An 18,966-nucleotide genomic window follows, 5' to 3' on the forward strand; every position below is an offset into this window, starting at 1 on the left:
CATAATGGAATTTGTTGCAATTATGAAAGCCTCCAATTCCTGCCAACTACTAGATCCATCAAGAAAAGGTTCCCTGTGACTCTTCACTTCTGTAGCAGATCTAAGGCTGTGGTGCTTAGTACATAGATGCTTGTCATATGTCACTAGTGAGCACTTGAAATGTGGCTAGTGCAACTGAGGAACTGAATGTTTTAGTTAATTTAAATTAAATTTTGTTATGTTATTGTTATTATTATTAGTTTGAGACAGAGTCTTGCTCTATCACCCAGGCTGGAGTGTTGTGGTGCAATCTTGGCTCACTGCAACCTCGCCTCCTGGGTTCAAGCAATTCTCATGCCTCAGCCTCCTGAGTAGTTGGGATTACAGGTGCCCACCACCACACCCGGCTAATTTTTGAATTTTTAGCAGAGTCGGAGATTTGCCATTTTGGCCAGGCTGGTCTCGAACTCCTGGCCTCAAGCAATCTGCCCTCCTTAGGCTCCCAACGTGCTGGGATTATAGGCATGAGCCACCGTGCCCAGCATTTTAAATATTAAAAGTAACAGTGTGAGTTATTTTTCTGTATATGTGGCTATATTGTTTCGGAAGGAACATATATCACTTTAACCTTTCAAAATTTAGCATCTGCATTGAGATGTGCTGTAACTGTAAAATACATACCACACTTCAAAAGACTTACACTAAAAAAAATTTTTTTCGTATAGTATATTAATAATAAAGATATATTTGTTTAAATAAAATATAGCCTTAAAACTAATTTCATCCGTTTCTGTTTACTTTTTAAAATGTGGCTGCTAGGAAATATAAAATTACATGTGTGGCTTGCATTTTTTTCTTTTTTTTTTTTTTAAATGCTGCAATGGCTATGCATACCTTCCTACTGCAGAAACTAGAGGAAAATCTAGGGTGAGCACAGGAAGGAACTCTTGTGCAATGAGACAATGAAGGTAGTATATTATTAGCTTTTGTTCATTTGTTTGTTTGTAGGTACCAGATATTGAAAAGACTTGTTAAACAAAATGGTGATTTAGAAGGATACTGGGTAGTTCATAGATGTTGAGAAGGCTTGATAACAAGGCTAAGTTAAAAGAACAGAAACCAGGGCATTCCAAGGAACTTAATGACACAGCAAGAATGGTGAGCACCAATCTATTTCTCTGCTCTTTGGACACTCTACTCAAGTTTTCAAAATCAAGGAGAGAGTTTTGTTATGTCTCAGCTGAGGGAGGGCAGGACCTGATTTACAATTTCAAGAAGACTACACAATGGCGGAGGGTAATTCTTTAAAGAGAAATTGGGTGCTGTTCCTCAGAGATAGTCACTATACTAGCCAAAACAGCAATGCCAAGGACATAATCACTTAAAGCAGGATGAGAGTTCTGTTGCGACAGCTGGAAGGACACACAAATGGTTGAGTGTCAGTTGGACTCATGTCCAACATCAAATCCATCTCGCAAAATGTGCTCCCTCTTTCTGCTTCCCTGATTTATTCATCAAGTTTTTTTTTTTTTTTTTTTTTTTTTGGCTGCCTGTTACATGCAAATTGTGACTCCAGGTTAACCAGCCTAAAAATGTAGTAGTATAAGGCATTCCTTCTGCTCTTACATTCAGTTACTTATTATCTTTTCATGGATGTCTTGGTTAAATCAGAACATTAGTGCTGCAAATGGCCTTATATGACATCTAGGTAATTCCTAAACGTCAGTAAGTTGTTATGAGAAAGATCATGAAAAATTAAAACACATCAAAACCAAAAACATTCCTGATTCTCTGGATGATTCTGATGATCAGCCAGTATTTGGAAACTATAGAGTTAGATGGACCTTTTAATTATATATACCAAATTATGTCAGCTCAGTCAGAATTGAGGTTTGTTAGCATTCCATCCAGCTTTCTTTTTTACTGTGCCTCCATCCATCCCTTCTTTTCCATTGCTGCAAGCCTATCCCAGAATTTATGCCCTAAATCTTACTATTTTATGACTGTCCGATTGCCATAGACTCCTATTTTTTCCGCCTTCTTCATTTTTTTATTCTTTTATTTACCAAAAATTTTAAGGCATCTCTTATGTTTCTGGTGCTTTGTTAGGTACTAGGGAAACCACCCCACCCCTATGGGTATGCCCAAGACAGTGATGTGGATCTTAAGTACTGTCATAGAAATGGAAGATGTGGAAGGCAGCATAATCTGGATTTAAAGCGCTCTGAGATCCATCCTTGGGAAAGTGTCATCTAAGCCAAAACCTCAAGATGAGTTACACGTTTGTCAGACAAAAAAACAGAAAGGGGCGTGGAGGAGTGAAGGATATTTCAGTCCAATAGAAAAGGGTTAAAGTGATGCCTCTTGTATAGGTGACAAGTCTAGAGAGGCAAGTTAGGGCCAGATCTTAAAGGCCATGTGTTAAATTGGTAGGATTTTTTCTGAAAGTCTCTGCAAGGCTATTGAACTGTTTTAAGCAGGAGAATGACGCCATTTAAACATTGCACAATAGAACTGTGTGATTCTTAAGATCACTGGCTAAAAGTGGAGTAGGGAAATGGAGGAAGGAAGGAACAAAGCAGAAGACAAGGAGAAAGCCTGACGCTCAAGCCATTTTAAAGATTCTTTTAGATTACACTTTGTAATTTCCTGTAGATTAATCTTCCATTTTATCTAGTTAATCCTATCACCTTTGAGATAAAATCCAAACCCAGGTCGAGACTTGATGGGTAAGACTTTCTACACCTGCCTTCTAGCCTTATCTTCTAGCTTTTCATCTGTCTTATATGTCTCAATATACTGTCCTCTAGCCAAGTTGATCTACTCACTGTCCCTCCAAACTCCACATTTATCCTTCATATAAATTTCACACTGCCTTCTCTTCTGGAATGATGCCTAGAATAATGTTTTTGGTGTTCTTTCAGCTTTTCAAATCCTACTCCTCAGGGCCCAATTCAAATTTCACCTTCTTCTTCTATCAACTGAAAATGATGATAGGGCTGTTTTATAGTTTCAGTGTTTAATTACACACTACATTTTATTGTTACCTAAAATGACTTCAGGTGCAGGAGGACAATTCTGGGTTTTATACTCACCTTAAATGTTTCACAGCTTTAAACACGGTTCTTAAGATACTAAAAAAACACTTACTGAATAAGTGAAAAACTGCCTGCTCTGTAAAATGGGTGAGACAGCATTTAAAAAATTATATACATCCTTTAATAACTTACAGGCCCCACAATACCCAACAAATTCCATACAGCTGAGTTGACAGGTTTTTTTTAAATTTTTAATTTTACAAAAGAAAATTAAAGAAATGAAAAGTTAAGGACGAGGTAATAAAACAGCTTATTTTCCTGTACTAATTCTATTCAAAATGTTATTTTCAGTTAAAAGGTATGATATCTTTGGACTGTGAGGAAATTTCTAAAGAAGCCAGTTGCTATGGGGATTATGAAGAGAAACAATTTAAAAAACATAATCAAATAATGCAAATGAAGCCACAAGGTCTAAACCTGGAAGACATTTGGGAAGGACGGAGGAGGTTCTCAGAAAAAGGAAGCACGTGTAAATGAAGTGTTAGGGGAACATGTTATAACTGGAAACCTGGCCACAGCTGACATAGGATTGTTACTTTCCCAAGGATAGGGGGTAATTGTCATGTTTACTAATGAGAAGTAACAAAAGAAAGGTCTTAAATCAGAGGACTGGAGAGGCCAAACAGTCTTCTCTTTACCTACAATGAATCCTTACTCCTAGAAAAGGAGAGCAGGTTATAGAAGCCGATGCCAGCTGAAAAGAAGGCTGCTGGGCCTGTGGACCAAGTCAAGGACTCTTGCTCTCACCTTCCTATATCCCTCTACTACTCTAAGAATATGCCTCCCACCATTAAAAAACGGAAAGCCAATATTTTTCTTATAAGGACAGTTACATGTCTTTAAGTTTTGTTATTTTATTTATTATTTGTAGTAAGTTTTAAAAAAAATCTTCTTTTATTAGTTGCGCTGGGAAGTCTTGTTTGTTCTGTGGCTATGGGAAGCTCCACAGAAGCTGAATTCAAGCTACGCAGGTGCTCACAGCTTTTGGAGAAGGATGCCATCACATATACCTGGACACAAATCATACAGGCACATACTGGTGGTACCCAGACACTGCTGACCATAACAGTGAGACATTTTCTCTGTTTCACACAGCAGCAGGGGCTGAAAAAAACTCTGCAAATCCAATTTACTGTTTTAAAGAAAACTAAATTTATGAAAATGATCTCTAGAGGAAGTTGTATGGTGGAGTAGAAAGAACATAATCTTTAGAAATAGAAAGACTTGAATTTGAATCTTGGTTCTAGGATTTCTAACCATGAAAGCCTGTAGTAAGTTTTGCAGACATAAAAATGCATTTTGTCTTTCGGAGAATTTTTTTCCTCTTACAACTTTAAAATAGAAACAAAAAACTGTTCTCCTGTATTACTGCTTGTATGCTGAGAATATGCCTGAAAAATCAAAGGCAGGTGCGTTAAACCTTGCATACTCACCAGATGGCGTAGGGTGATGGAAAGTGAATTCTTAATCCTGATACTGATTTTGAAGACTCCTTTATCCCACTGTTCTCGCCATAGTTAGAAATTCCTGGCCTAAAGAGCATGGACAAACCAGGGCAGGGGTTTTAGTGACAAAAGTGAATAATTAGGAATCAAAGTTCTTTTTTTAAAGCCCTGTAAGTTATTAAAGAATGCTCACATTTGTACATATTTTGTTAACAATGATGTGATAAAGAGGAAAAGAACCCAATTAGATAATTAGATTCATTTGATTAAAAAAGATTAGTTTCGAAACTATGATATATATATATATATGTAAAGAAGTGTAAAAATTAGAAAAATGAAAGTCTCACCTACTTCATTTCTCCAACTCCCATTCCTTAGAGGCAACTTCCATTAAATCTTCTGGCTTCAAAAATTTGCACTAAAAGAACGCTCTTTAAATGAACTTTTTTTCTGTTGAATTGTTTTAAGAAAGATATCTGTTTCTTATAGTAAGAAGACATTGGAAAGTGCTATAATTGTTTTTCCTTCTTAAATATACCTACAAACAATTGTTTTGTTATATTAATATTTCTCTGCTGAGTAATATTTGGCCAAGACTTAACCACCACCATTGGATGGCAGCCTAAATTGCCACCCCTGAGGAAGTGAATTCATCCTTGACAATAGGTTCCATAAAATCCATCTTACAAGTGACAATTTTGCACAGATGTTTTTTAATGAAGTGTTGAATAAATGGTTCCTCTTGTTTCTAGCAAGAATGAGAGTGAGAGAGCGAGCAAGCAAAAGAAATGACTAGTGACCAGTTGAGAAAGTCCTGTCTTCCATTGAGCCATTTCACTCCTGCCCATCTACTCTGAACAGCTCAAGAGCCACTGAACCCTCTGAACTCTGTGAGGATCAGACGAGACAACGTGTGTGAAAACACCTTACAAATACAAAGCTGTGCAGATGTAAAGGATGGTTATTACAGAATGGAGGTAGGTTGCTTCTATAGTCTCTTTTATTGGCATGGTGGATTTTTAATGGAGTAGCCTGTATGAATTAACTGCCATAAACTAAGATCCGTACTATTGGACGTTTTTATTTTCTTTAAATCCACTTAAACTTAAATCTAACATCTCATTATACTTATGGGCTGGCAGAAATTAAATTTAAATATTCATTAGTGATGTCCTGCCCCAAGCATAGTTCAAGGGTTCAGGATCTTAAATGATGCCAAATCATAGGTGAAGATCTCCTTGTCATTGATCATGCATTATCAGTCCTTATCTCACTGATAATGCAGAGATACCTATTTTCCATTCATCTTAATCTTTTTAGATTCTGATTCTCCCTTTCTTCCAGTCCACGTTCGGTGTCAGAAATCTTTGAGAGGACTGGAAGTCTAGCATCCAACATTGCTGGGTGCACAGTACAGATACTGTTTGCCTTGTAAGATTCTTTGTCTCACTGGATCTGCTGAACTCTGACCTCTAATCCAATATTGAAAAAACTTCTTCTTCCCTTTTGCTTCCCTAGAAAGTACTGTCTTTCCTGTCTGCCTCTGGGCTTCAGGAACATACCTCTTCAGTGTGTGTAGACTTTTACAAAAGCCAAGAGGTGCTATAGGATTCAGGCAGTTCCCCTCTATGTCCTATAAACCTCCTCTCCCGCGCCACAGATAAGACATACAAAGGGCCTGGCCACCTTCCTGGAAGTGTTGAGGTGTGCATTGAGTAAAACATGAAACTCAAAACATTATTCTGCTCCAGTGGCATAGCAAAGAACTTCTCTTGGCTTCAGCATGACAGAATTTTGGTGAGCAGACTCCAGGTAGTATGTGTCCTCCTAGCTGGGTGAACAAACAGAACACTCCATGCGATCTTCTTGATTTCTTGACTGTACCTAGACTAAACAACTGTTTTTATTTTTTCATCTAGCTGCAATAATTCCAATGTAAGAGAAAAAGGAAAGCACTACATTAACTCTAAAAAAACAGTAATTATGATAGTTTATAATTTGCATTTGTCGATAAATAGCTCCCTTAACATTGGTGAAATACAATAACCAGCTTCTATGGTTTCGTTATTGCATTTGAATTTTTATAGCATCATTCAAACTATAAGAAAGGTAAATTGTAATTGGTTTGCGCTGCTTAGGGGATGTGTGTTAGGAATGATTAGTCTTGTAGATTAAATTATTATCTAACCGGTCAGGAGGAATTAATTGCTGTGATTTAAAGATATAGCTATTTGGCATTTAGTACATCAGTTTTAAGAAGGGAAAATGTTAAATCTTTTTGCTATGGAAAATTTAAAAATATTCAAAAGTACAAAGAAGAGAATACTTTAATCCCTACATGGTCATCAGCCAGCTTAATTATCAATTTATGGCCAATCTTGTTTTATTTATGTTTCCAAGTTTTCCTCTTTCCATCCGTCTTTCAGTTTGAAGCTAATCCTAGGAATCATGTAATTTATCTGTAAATATTCCAGGAGATTTGTCTAAAAGTTAAGGACTTAAAACAAAACATAATCCCAATGCCATCATCACACTTAAAAGCTAAGCAACAATGAAAGAACACTTTTTAATGATCTTTTTATTTTCATCATTTATCTTATCATTTATCTCCTTATCATTTAAAATTTAATATTAGATTTATGTCAACAGCAGAAATCTACACCTACTAACATATTATGAAAGATATGCAGGATATGTTAAGTGAAAGAGGAAGTAACAATAAATTCTATAATATGGTTTAATTTCTATTTTAAAAATCATAAAAATGAGACTGGGTGCTGTGGTTCACGCCTGTAATCCCAGCACTTTGGGAGGCTGAGGTGGGCGGATCGTGAGGTCAGGAGATCGAGACCATCCTGGCTAACAAGGTGAAACCCCCTCTCTACCAAAAATACAAAAAATTAGCTGGGCGTGGTGGTGGGCGCCTGTAGTCCCAGCTACTTGGGAGGCTGAAGCAGGAGAATGGTGTGAATCTGGGAGACGGTACTTGCAGTGAGTGGAGATCGGGCCACTGCACTCCAGCCTGGGTGACAGAGTGAGACTCCATTTCAAAAAAAAAAAAAATTATAAAAATGATATCTATATTTGTTTAAACATGTAAAAGGTTGGAAGCATATATCCCAAATCAAGAACAGTGGTATTTAAAGTAATGATTGCAATTGATATTGTGAGTAGGGAAGAGACTCTCACTTTAAAACCTGCATTAACAAAATCTTTTTTGAAATATGTATTACTTTTTTTTTTTTGAGATATATTACTTGTTTTTTTTTTTTTTTTTGAGACAGAGTCTCACTCTGTTGCCCAGGCTAGAGTGCAGTGGCGCAATCTCAGCTCACTGCTATAAAAATTCAAATGCAATAATGAAACCATAGAAGCTATGGAAGTATTTCACTCACTGCAACCTCTGCCTCCCGGGTTCAAGCAATTCTTTTGCCTCAGCCTCTGAGTAGCTGGGATTATAGGTCCACACCATCACACCTGACTAATTTTTGTATTTTTAGTAGAGATGGGGTTTCGCCATGTTCCCCAGGCTGGTCTCGAACTCCTGGCCTCAAGTGATCTGCCGACCTCAGCCTCCGGGATTACAGGCATGAGCCACTGCACCTGGCTGAAAATGTATATTACTTTCCGAATTAAATTTTCAAAGAATTCATGAAAGGAAGAACTTGCATACATTTTGTTAAAACATGCAATGAGAGACATTCTCAGGGCAGGGTGTGCTATCCACATATTGTCGCTCAGTTGGATGATCTCACTCCTGGGTTAATAGGAGTAGCAGCTGGCATGTATATATTGCTGGCCATGTGCCAGGCACTGGGATAAGCGCTTTCAAGCTGATGATTTATTTCTCACCACAACGCTTTGAAATAGGTATTGTTGTTATTCCCATTTCACAGATTAAGAAACACGATCTCCTGAAATCCCAGTGCTTGGCTTGGAAGGCTAAGATAGGGGGATTACTTGACCAGCCCGGGAAACACAGTGAGAACTCATCACTACAATAAAAAAAAAAAAAATAATAATAATAAAATAGCCAGTGTAGTGGTGCATGCCAGTAGTCCCAGCTGCTTGGAGGTTGAAGTGGGAGGATTATTTGAGCCCAGAAGTTTGAGGCTGCAGTGAGCTATCTTTGAGTCACTGCACTACATCTTGGGGTGACAGAATAAGACCCTGTATCTAAAACGAAAAAAGAAAAGGAAAGGAAATAAAAGAAACATGATCCAGAGCAGCGAAATTACTTGCCAGAGGTTTGGAAGAGTCTGACCCAGGCTTGGTCCTGAGCTGGTGGGACTCCCTGGCCATTGCTCCACTCACTTCATTGATCATTCTGCTTCCCTGGGTTCTGAAGTCTCAATATTACCAAATGAATTTTGTTATTTCAGTTCATACTTGTTTGCCTCTTTTGTTGCTGAATTGCCATATTATCCTTATTTTATTATGAACTAATGGCTCAGACAAGACATAGTAGTAATTCCTCCCATTTTATCCCTTGTCCATAGAATCTGATTGGCCTGAAAGATGAAAGGGAGAAACAACACAAAAGGAACTTCATGCCTTTTCTGATTTAGGAAATATTTACATGACAAGCAGATGGTTCTTGTCATCAATGGCTTTTTGTATTGTGCCTCAGCTGCCTAAGGTTTTTCATCAGTGGAAAATGTCATAAAGTTCCTTTTAATTTATCTATTGCATAAACCTAGGACAAAGATATAGCAAGTATATGGGAATAGAAGTGCACAGCACTTTTATTTGGAATACATTTCACATTATAGATGTAAACAAGCTGTTACTATCTTTTTAAGCAAGTTGTTATGGATTAGCCCTTGCATACTGTAGCACATTTATTTTTCACAACTTGACCTTAGCATCCACAATGCTTTGGAACCTTTTGGTCATCTTTCGTTCAGGAATAACAAATTAACTTTATTATGTAATATAAGAAGAATGGGATTGCAAAACAAAATCCATAAAATGATATGCCCACATAAACACAAACACATATTATAAGACCTGAATTATTTGCATAGTCACACTATTATTTCCCTTATCTATTGGAGATAATTGAGATATTACTGTACACCCAAAAGGGAACTGTCTATACCCCAAAGAAAATTGATCCTTAACAAAAAGTTTGCTGATTTTTATATTCCAGTGATTGTTTCACAAGAAAACGTTTCTATCCTTTGCACTTCTGTGCCATAGCCATTCCACCATGGGCCATAGGGACTGGGGTGAGAAAACACCTCAGACCAGGACACTTTCCAGAACTTAGACCACTCAATGACGCTCTTTACACATAGTGAGAAAGCACATAAAGGATGAACTTCTTCACAGACTGCAGGAAGATATTGCACAATCCTGCTTGTATCCTTAACATAAGATTAGATACTTTGGTCATTTAGATTACAAATTTCACTCTTCAGATAACCTGAATGGTAGGCCCTTCTAATGAGTAGTTAGTTCACAGTGTTTGGAGAAAAAAATTTAATATTAACTCTTCTGCAAATGTATAGATCTCTATGCCTCAGTCTGGGTATAGCCAAAGAGGATATTCTGAGAAATCCTATGAATACTCATAATTATGTTTGGTGGGATTTTTAAAAATACCTTAATTCTGACTCTTTAGGAGGCTCAGAGTGATGAAAGAATTTTTGCTCTGAGAGGAAAGAATTTTCCATTGTTTATTGTCATGAAACATTGTAGTGTGCTTTGAAAAATATTTGGTTAATTCAGGAGCCATAGTTTAGGAAATTCAGTTCTATAGCCTACCTTCTAGGTGGGTCTCATGCCAGTGTCTGGAGTACCTTATGAATTTAGGGCTCATAAACTGTAACATTATTCCTCCAAGGGGATGTATTTTTTCTGTGACTTACATGTCATGGTTGGCTTTTTAGTTTCTCCTTCTTCTGAATTACCTTGCAGTTGTTGTTACTTAGAAAGTCCACAGATGGGTGTTCAGTTGTGTCATAAATGTAATCTTTTTTTTTTTTGAGGCGGAGTTTCACTCTTGTTGCCCAGGCTGGAGTACAATGGCACGATCTTGGCTCACCACAACCTCTGCCTCCCAGGTTCAAGCGATTCTCCTGCCTCAGCCTCCCTAGTAGCTGGGATTACAGGCATGCACCACCACACCTGGCTAATTTTGTATTTTTAGTAGAGACGGGGTTTCTCCATGTTGGTCAGGCTGGTCTCGAACTCCTGACCTCAGGTGATCCACCCGCTTCAGCCTCCCAAAGTGGTGGGATTACAGGCGTGAGCCACTGCCCCCGGCTCATAAATGTAATCTTAATATAAACCATATGGCAGAGGAGATTGTCTATAAGGTCATGGCTTTCGTGACATTTTTAGCGTTTGGGCTGGAAATGTTCTCCAATATCTCAAATTCTTAATTCATTAGAAAACTGTAACCACCCCCTACCCCCCACCAATTTAACTAGCTAGTGCCAATTCCAGAACTAGAGAGGTGGTATTGCACCACGATTACGTGCTTTGGCTCTGAAGTCATGTGGTCTGGGTTTGAGTCTTGCCTCTGCCACTTACTAACTGTGTAAGCCTGCAGAAGTGACCCTGTGCCCCAGTTTTGTGCTTCATTCTGAAAATGAGATAATCATAGTACCTCGTTTACAGAGTTATTGGGAGAATTAAAGAAACGAATACGGGTTAAACACTTAGCACAGTGCCTGGTATATAGTGAGTACTCAATAAATGCTATCAGAGTTAGAATTCTGTTTCCTGCCTTTCAGTTGATTGATTTATTGTTACACCACATTAAACAGAGTAAAATATTTCAATAGTATTTTTTCTCATTAGAATTGATTAAATATTTTAGAAAAGAGCACACAGTTAACAAGTATCATTGTAGCCATTTTTTCTGTGTGGGAGATGGTGATATGATAAATGAAAATTTAGAATGAAATGAAAAATGAAACAATGTATACGTGAATATATTCAGGTAATATGTTATACAATACATTACTTTTTAATACAGCCATGTTCCCTAATTTGCATAACAATTGACCACTTTAGTAGCTCATTAGATAAATTGAACCCAATTAACCAATTTAAACTTATTACAAATGCACGTCTGTAATGTGAAACTGTTACTGGAAACTCAGTGGAACTCAAATTTCCAGTAAAAGGAACCCTTGATTTTGCAATAATAGAGGAAATATCTATTTTGGGTGCATGTAGATGATATGGATTTAGCAATGATTTGTGCTTCAATTATAATCACTTACTGCCTTTTAAAGAGAGATTCATGTCTTTCCAGCTCTCTATGAAGATATATTGCTATAATAACAATGGCTAATCTTGGATACATGATACTGTCCACCTGTGAAATTGTGTCAACTCTATGAATTGAGCCATAGCGTAGTGAGTTAAGCTCTATTCTATTTCTATTAGGTATATGTGGTTGATTCTTCAGGCTGTCTACCCCGTTGTCATTCTCACCAGCCTTATTTGTTACTGGTAGAACTCTAAATTTTCTCAAATATTGGGTAGTAATGTGTTTTAGGGGAAGTTAGCGTTTCCATCAGCCTTGAGAGGAGGTGAATCTTGAATAGTCTAAATCAGACATTCTAATTCTAATTATTACCCTCCCAGTGATTGATTTAGACGTGGGTTTGTGATATAATTTTGTCCAATAAGTGTTGAGGGGGAGTCTTTGGCTTAGGCATATGGTGCTTCTGTGTAAAATTTACCGTTAGAAGCAAACATTTCTGCCTCTGACGATTGTCATCCTTATGTGATGCCTGAAATTGCAGAAGCCATCTTAACGATCTTGAACAGAACCAGTCTCAGAGGGCAAGCCAACATGCTTAAGTTGGAAGAGTAGAAAGTTGTGAAAAAGGTTCCTTTTGACATCAGTGAATTACCAAGTGAACTCACCACGGAGCCACTGTAGCTCTGGATTTCCTGCTTTGTGATATCATAAAAGTCATTATTTAAGCCAATTCTAGTTTTCCTTCTTTTATTTCCAACAGAAAACACACTAACCAAAGCCATGTAAAATCACTTCATTGTAATTCTGGTTTCTTTGTGTTCTTTGATCATAGTTGTCAGAATGAGCTGATGATGCTCATAGGATCAGGCATAGCATTGCCCTTGTCTCTTGTGTTTTCACTTGACAATTCCCACTATTTCAATATTTGTAAATATTTAAACTTATGTTAACCGGTGACATTTCTTTGTTCTTGAGTTAGCATTTTAGGTACAATCTTATAAATATTAAATAATAAAATTAATCTCATAAGATTCCTTTTGTGTTGCAGTTTCCTTTGCCCCTACTAAGCTCCTTAGATACAATCATTTTTTAGCACAGCTCACTTAAGGATATCAACTTGAATGAGGGTTACCTCAGTGACCACAAGGAATGAGGTAAACCTTTTGTTACGTTAACACAACCATCTCCTTTGAGCTGACATACTGTTTTTCTAACATAAATGCTTAATTCAGATTTCTTAAAATTAAATTTTCTTTTTTTTTAAAGTGATGAGCACAGAATCATGCAATAGCAGCTGTGGATTAAGAAGAGTGAACAGGGCTGGGTGCGGTGGCTCACGCCTGTAATCCCAGCAGTTTAGGAGGCCAAGGTGGGCAGACCACGAGGTCAGGAGATCGAAACTATCCTGGTTAACACAGTGAAACCCGGTCTCTACTAAAAATACAAAAAATTAGCCAGACATGGTGGTGGGCGCCTGTAGCCCCAGCTAATTGAGAGGCTGAGGCAGGAGAATGGTGTGAAACCGGGAGGCAGAGCTTGCAGTGAGCCGAGATCGCACCACTGCACTCGAGCCTGGGCGACAGAGCAAGACTCCGTCTCAAAAAAAAAAAAAAAGAAGAAGAAGAAGAGTGAAATGAGACAAAAAAATAATTTGGCATATATGTAATATATTTTTCTGCTGGATGAATGATTACTGTACAGAGATGTTAATTGATTCATGTAAATCACCAGGGTTACAGTTTATGGGAGCCTTTTAAAAATAAGTGCAATTAGATAATGATCAAGTCTGTAGGGAGGTCTTACCGCCTTTAGAAAATCATCCTCGGTTTCATTCCTAAATAAGTCACTGCATTTTGGCTACCATTATTTTACATGTCCATACCATGTACAGTTACTGATATGGTTTGGGTCTGTGTCCCTGCCCAAATCTCTTGTCAAATTATAATTCCCAATGTTGGAAGTGGGGCCTGGTGGGAGGTGATTGGATCGTGGGGACAGATTTCCCCTTTGGTGCTGTTCTTATGGTAGTGAGTGAGTTATCATGAGATTTGATCATTTAAAAGTGTGTAGCACCTTCCTCCTCTCTCTCTTCCTTCTGCTCCAACCATATAAGATGTATTTGCCTCCCCTTCATCTTTGCCATGATTGTAAGTTTCCTGAGACCTCCCCAGCCATGCTTCTTGTATAGCCTGCTTAACTGTGAGCCAATGAAACTTCTTTTCTTTATGAATTATTTAGTTTCAGGTATTTCTTTATAGCAATTTGAGAAAGGACTAATACAGTTACTGACAGATCAGTATCCCCTTTTACTATGTGAGTGACTGTTCTTTAAATGTTGTGGTTTCATCAAGAGATTTATCTTCTGACCCACTAAGGACCAAACCATGAATGTAGGGAATGGGGTTTCATTTAAAGGTGGCACTGTGAAGTCAGGTGTTTCTGTCAGTCCTTGTGTCAGCACTGTAGGCGTAGCAAATGGGAAGTGAACTGCACAGATAGGGCCTGTTAAGAGAGACCCTTAGGAAGGTCTCCAGGTGGGGCCGCAATCCTTAACATTGCCACATAGCAAATTCTTCTTCTCTTGGTAATAAATAGACTAACAGACCATGATTATTTTTCTTAATCAAAGAACCAAACTCCTAAGCCTTTTTATTTAATAGACAGCCTGCTATATATCTACACTGGTGAAGAAAATAAGAAATATCTAATAAAGCTTAAGATATATCTGCTTATGCTTAAAGCCTATTTAGAATACCTCTGCCTGCTAGCACTTTTTAGTAGGTATGTCTGGAGAGAGATTGGTGAGAAACTCATTCCTTCCTGTCCAATATAAGGCAGAACAAAGGTGTGACTGGGTGTCAGTGTCACTGGGGGTTTTCAATTTCTGCTGATAGAAATGTAAAACTTTCTCAGGACTCTTGGTTTACATGCTGGGAAACCACCTTCCCACTCAGTCCTCATAGAAACTTACCGGTAGGGGTGAAACTTTTTTCTAATCTCTGCTTCACTCCCTAACTGAGCAATACCAGGTTTATATGATTAGAAATTCCCATCTTTAGGCAAAAATACTGGAAACAGTAGAATAATACTGAGATATTGTTTTGCATTGCATTTGACAGGAAATAAGAAACGTGTGAGGTCCTTTTATGAGTCTCTATCTTTTGGCATCCTGAAATTTCTTCCTCATCACGATATTAAGAATTAAAGAACAGTTTCTGCTGAAGGTGAGAGATAGATTCCTAATTTTGGAATATCGTAGAACAGGCCCTAATGCCAACAGTCTCAGGTTAGTCTTAAATCACTAACTTCTTTGGGGGAATAAGAATGGGAATATTCTTATTGTATAAGAATCTTGGGGGTCAGGGGGTTTATGTAGCTATTGTGCTGGACTCTATAAGCTTCACTGCTTTTACGCATCTTGCACAAAGTGAAATAATAAAATAATTTTGAAAATTTTTGTCTATCTCATTTATGTTAAGGACTGCCAAGAAAAGTGGGGCGTCTGTGTGTGTGTCTGAGGGCAGGGCCGGCGGGGAGAGAGAGACGGAGAGAGAGAGAGAGAAAATCCACTGAGTGAAGCTGTACTAAAATGGCCAGCCCCTGTATCCTCTTGGAGAAGCTCCTTCAAGTGCTGAAAATTCTGCATTTCATTTTAATAAAGGAGGTGACATTCCCAATGTAGTGGCACATGCAACCCCATCAATTATATAATAGATCACATTATTTTTCACACTTGAGTATTTTTACATGTTTTGCAAGCATTTTTCCAAATCCAGTTTCTACTACAGATTGTAACCCCTTTCGAGGAAGCAGATTTGTATTCTGATTCTTTTTGTATTCTTGCACATAACACATACTGAAAACTACAGGGATTCAGTAAATCCTGATAACTATCCGGTTTTAACTCGTAGATAAGATGGTTCTTTAAAGGTTACGAAAAACTTTAGCAAGTAGCAGCAGGAGCAGTCGTAAGCTTTTTTTCTTAAGGAATGCATTTAGGGAAGGATGTGAAAACATTTCAGTTGTCTTGGTAGCATTATTCCTATGATTTCCACTTCTTAAAGAAGGTAACAATAGATATAATTTAAGCCCTTTAGCTGCTGTCATCGTCTAATCTATTAAGCACATAATTGTCCAGTATACACTTTCTTTTTTTACATCCCTTGTGGATCATACCTGCTTCTTGTTTTGTTGTTCAGCATATTTTCATTGTTAGTTCAAATGCCAGTTTTCCTGCCCAGTCAAGTAAGGTGTAAAGCATAGAGGGGGCTGTGTCTTTCAGGTGTCAAGACTTCTCTTTCTCTTTGGCTCATTTGATCCATTCTTTTTGGCCTCCATTTCTAGAGTGCACACCTGCCCTACAATTAGCATTTAATGGCAACTGTGAGGTGCATAGTCTCAGATATTTGCAAGGACTCAAGACTGTAGCTGAAAGAAGCAGCAAGCATGCCAAAATTGATAGATTTCCCTTGGTTAATGAAGGTTACAGATGGAAATACTTTTTTGCAAGTGTGTGAACATGCTGGGATTTTAGGACTTATGCTATTAATCAATCTGTACTAAAACAGAAACAGTTGCAAATATGTAATATAGAGTATCAATGGAGTAGAAAACAAACCTTTAACTAAGCCTGATTTTTTTTTGAAGTTGGAAAATGTTGCCAGCCTGTTTTGATGTCATTGAAAATGTTTAGGAGCCTTCCTGAAGAGTTGATTAATATATGAAAATCAGAAAAGGCAATTTTGAGTCTAATTTTGTTTGTTTACATTGTAATACAGGATTCTTAGCTTTGAAATTCTGCAGGGTGAAAAATGACTGTCAGTGTGAAACAAAGTAGTCTATTGAAAAGAACATTGTGTCTAAGTCTAATAGGGAACAGCTGATACCAGCCCAATGTATGATATCCAGAATTACAATATCTTAATCAGTCTGAATATTTCCTTACCGGTAGAGTCAAGTCCAGATTTGGCCAAGGGGGAGTCTTTGGCCCCTCACCTCTTAGTACAAGAACCCAAAGTGGGGAGTTGGTGGGGAGTCACTCTGGTCCAGGGTGGAGGAACGAGGATAGTTTGGCATCTTGATGAGCTGCAGACTAGAGCATCTGCCATATGCACAAAGGTGGAAGCAAAGTCATGAAGGAAGGGCTGGCATGGCTCCAGTGGCAGGGCCTGGAAATCTTGATGATGCTCCAAGAAGCTTTTCCAATGACTTCTTGACTTTCGTAATGCTAATGAACTAGATTATAATTATATTTGTAATTATATTTTGGCACTCAGCCTTTGGAGGAAGAAGTCTTAGTTCCAGAAAACTTGCTGTGCAAGAAAATAAAAAAAGGAATTTTATCCAGAGTTTCTGCCTTCTTGGTTGAAACATGAGTATTCAAAGAGAAGTAGATACCTGCTGTAGAGTGATTTCACTTCTTCCTTTTTCCAGGAAAGTTCCAATTTCATGTATTTTCCCCATTATTTCATCATTGATATCTCCTAGAAACCACAATATTTTGGTGGTTGTACCTGCTAGACTGTCTTTCAAATCTGGAAGGAGCACAAAAAGTCTTTTATAGGATCACAGGTCTTGGTTTGGAGTTCAGAAAATAAGGTCACCACATGTAGGAGATAGAACTGAAAAAAAAACAACCTAAAATCAACTTAATCTTCTACCCCTTTGGGTAGATACTAGAGTTTCCAGGCCAGATTGTGACACAGCCGCTGCTTGAATATCTCTCCTAATAGATTGGAAACTCACTCATAGTGGGGAAGGCATCTAATTATTAGTAAGCTTTGTATTTTTAATCAAAACTCTTTCCTATAGTCTCACTCATCAGGAACAACAGAGAATGTTTTCTTATTTTTTTTTTGACAGTTCTTCAGATATGAAGATAGTTCATATCTCTGAGTCTTCTCTCTCCCAGGCCAAGGTTTACCAAGCCCTTAAATCACTTCATTCATAATGAGATTTTCACCATTCCAGGGGTCTTAACACCCTACTTTAACTTTCATTTTCCTGGTCTAGCTTTTGCAGAATAAAACTGGAACCCCCTTCCTTAAAAAAATTCCTGATAATGCAGTTTAAGGTTGTTTTAGTTCATTTTACAGCCACATATTACTTTGGTTTAGACTAATCTTGTGGTCAATTGATGCCTTTTGGTCTATTTCAAATAAATGACTATCATCACCCCCTTCTGTCCCCTCCCCCCAATCCATGAATGTGATGCTTAGAATTGGTGTATGGAACTTCATCTTCATACCTAATATATATATATTTTTTTGAGTTCTGGCCTGCCATTCAAATCTCAAACTCTCATAAAATCCTGATTTTTTCATCTAATGTACTAGTTTTTCCAGTCAGCTGCAAATTAAAGTAGGTTTCTCATGTTTTTATAAGTGTTATCATCATCTTGTAAAAAAAGGACACACTTTTTAGTGAGACGAATCTCGGATTTTAATCCCAGCTTCATTGTGTAACTGCTGTCTGATGTTAGCCAGTTATTTAAACTCCCTGAACCCAGTTTTGCTCATCTCAAACGGAAGATGATAATTTCTACCTCTCAGTTTTGTTGTGAGCATCTCCAGCAGTGTAAGAGCAGAATATAGTCCCTATCACATAGTAGGTAATCGTGATGACAGTAATAACAATAATAAAGATACATGTTTTCTTGACTGGGAATCAGAATCAATTTTCTTGTTATCTTTCTTCTTTTCTGTCAGAGTTAATATTTTGGAAAAGGCCAAGGACAGAGCACTGTAGCCACTAGAGACCATTCTCCAGGTTGACATTCACTAATTGACAAATGTTATTGAGCAATAAATACTTACTGAGCACATCTGTGTTTTAGTACTCTCCTAGTGACTAGGAACTCAGTGGTAAAAAAGACAGCAAAGTCCCTGGCCTCATGGAGTTCACATTCAAAAGGCCAGGGCTACTGCCTAACATAGGGACATAATTGACACAGAATTTGTTGGTTCTGCAAGAGGAGGAGAGAGACAAATTATGTGTGTATGTACATATATATATGATATATGTAATATTGTATATAATACAATGTCAGATAGTGAGAAGAACTAGAATCTATAATATGATGTCAGGTAATGACATGAACTATACAGAAAAAGAAAACAAGGTATTCAGTGTATTTAGAGGGCAAATGCTATCTTACATCATATGGTTAAAGACCTCTTTAAGGAGGTGAAACTCAGGTAGACTCCTAATGGAGGGTGGC

At 37.7% G+C, this 18,966-nt stretch overlaps 1 long non-coding RNA gene across 1 annotated transcript; it reads left to right on the plus strand.

Annotated features, from left to right (window-relative positions):
- Positions 1-12,286: 12,286 nt before the first annotated feature.
- LOC134731860 (uncharacterized) lies at positions 12,287-13,112 on the plus strand. Its single transcript, XR_010114515.1, has 3 exons — positions 12,287-12,402; positions 12,796-12,901; positions 13,014-13,112. It is a non-coding gene; the product is annotated as an uncharacterized lncRNA (long non-coding RNA).
- Positions 13,113-18,966: the final 5,854 nt, after the last annotated feature.

This window comes from Symphalangus syndactylus, chromosome 11, assembly GCF_028878055.3.
Source record: "Symphalangus syndactylus isolate Jambi chromosome 11, NHGRI_mSymSyn1-v2.1_pri, whole genome shotgun sequence".
NCBI classification, from domain to species: domain Eukaryota; kingdom Metazoa; phylum Chordata; class Mammalia; order Primates; family Hylobatidae; genus Symphalangus; species Symphalangus syndactylus.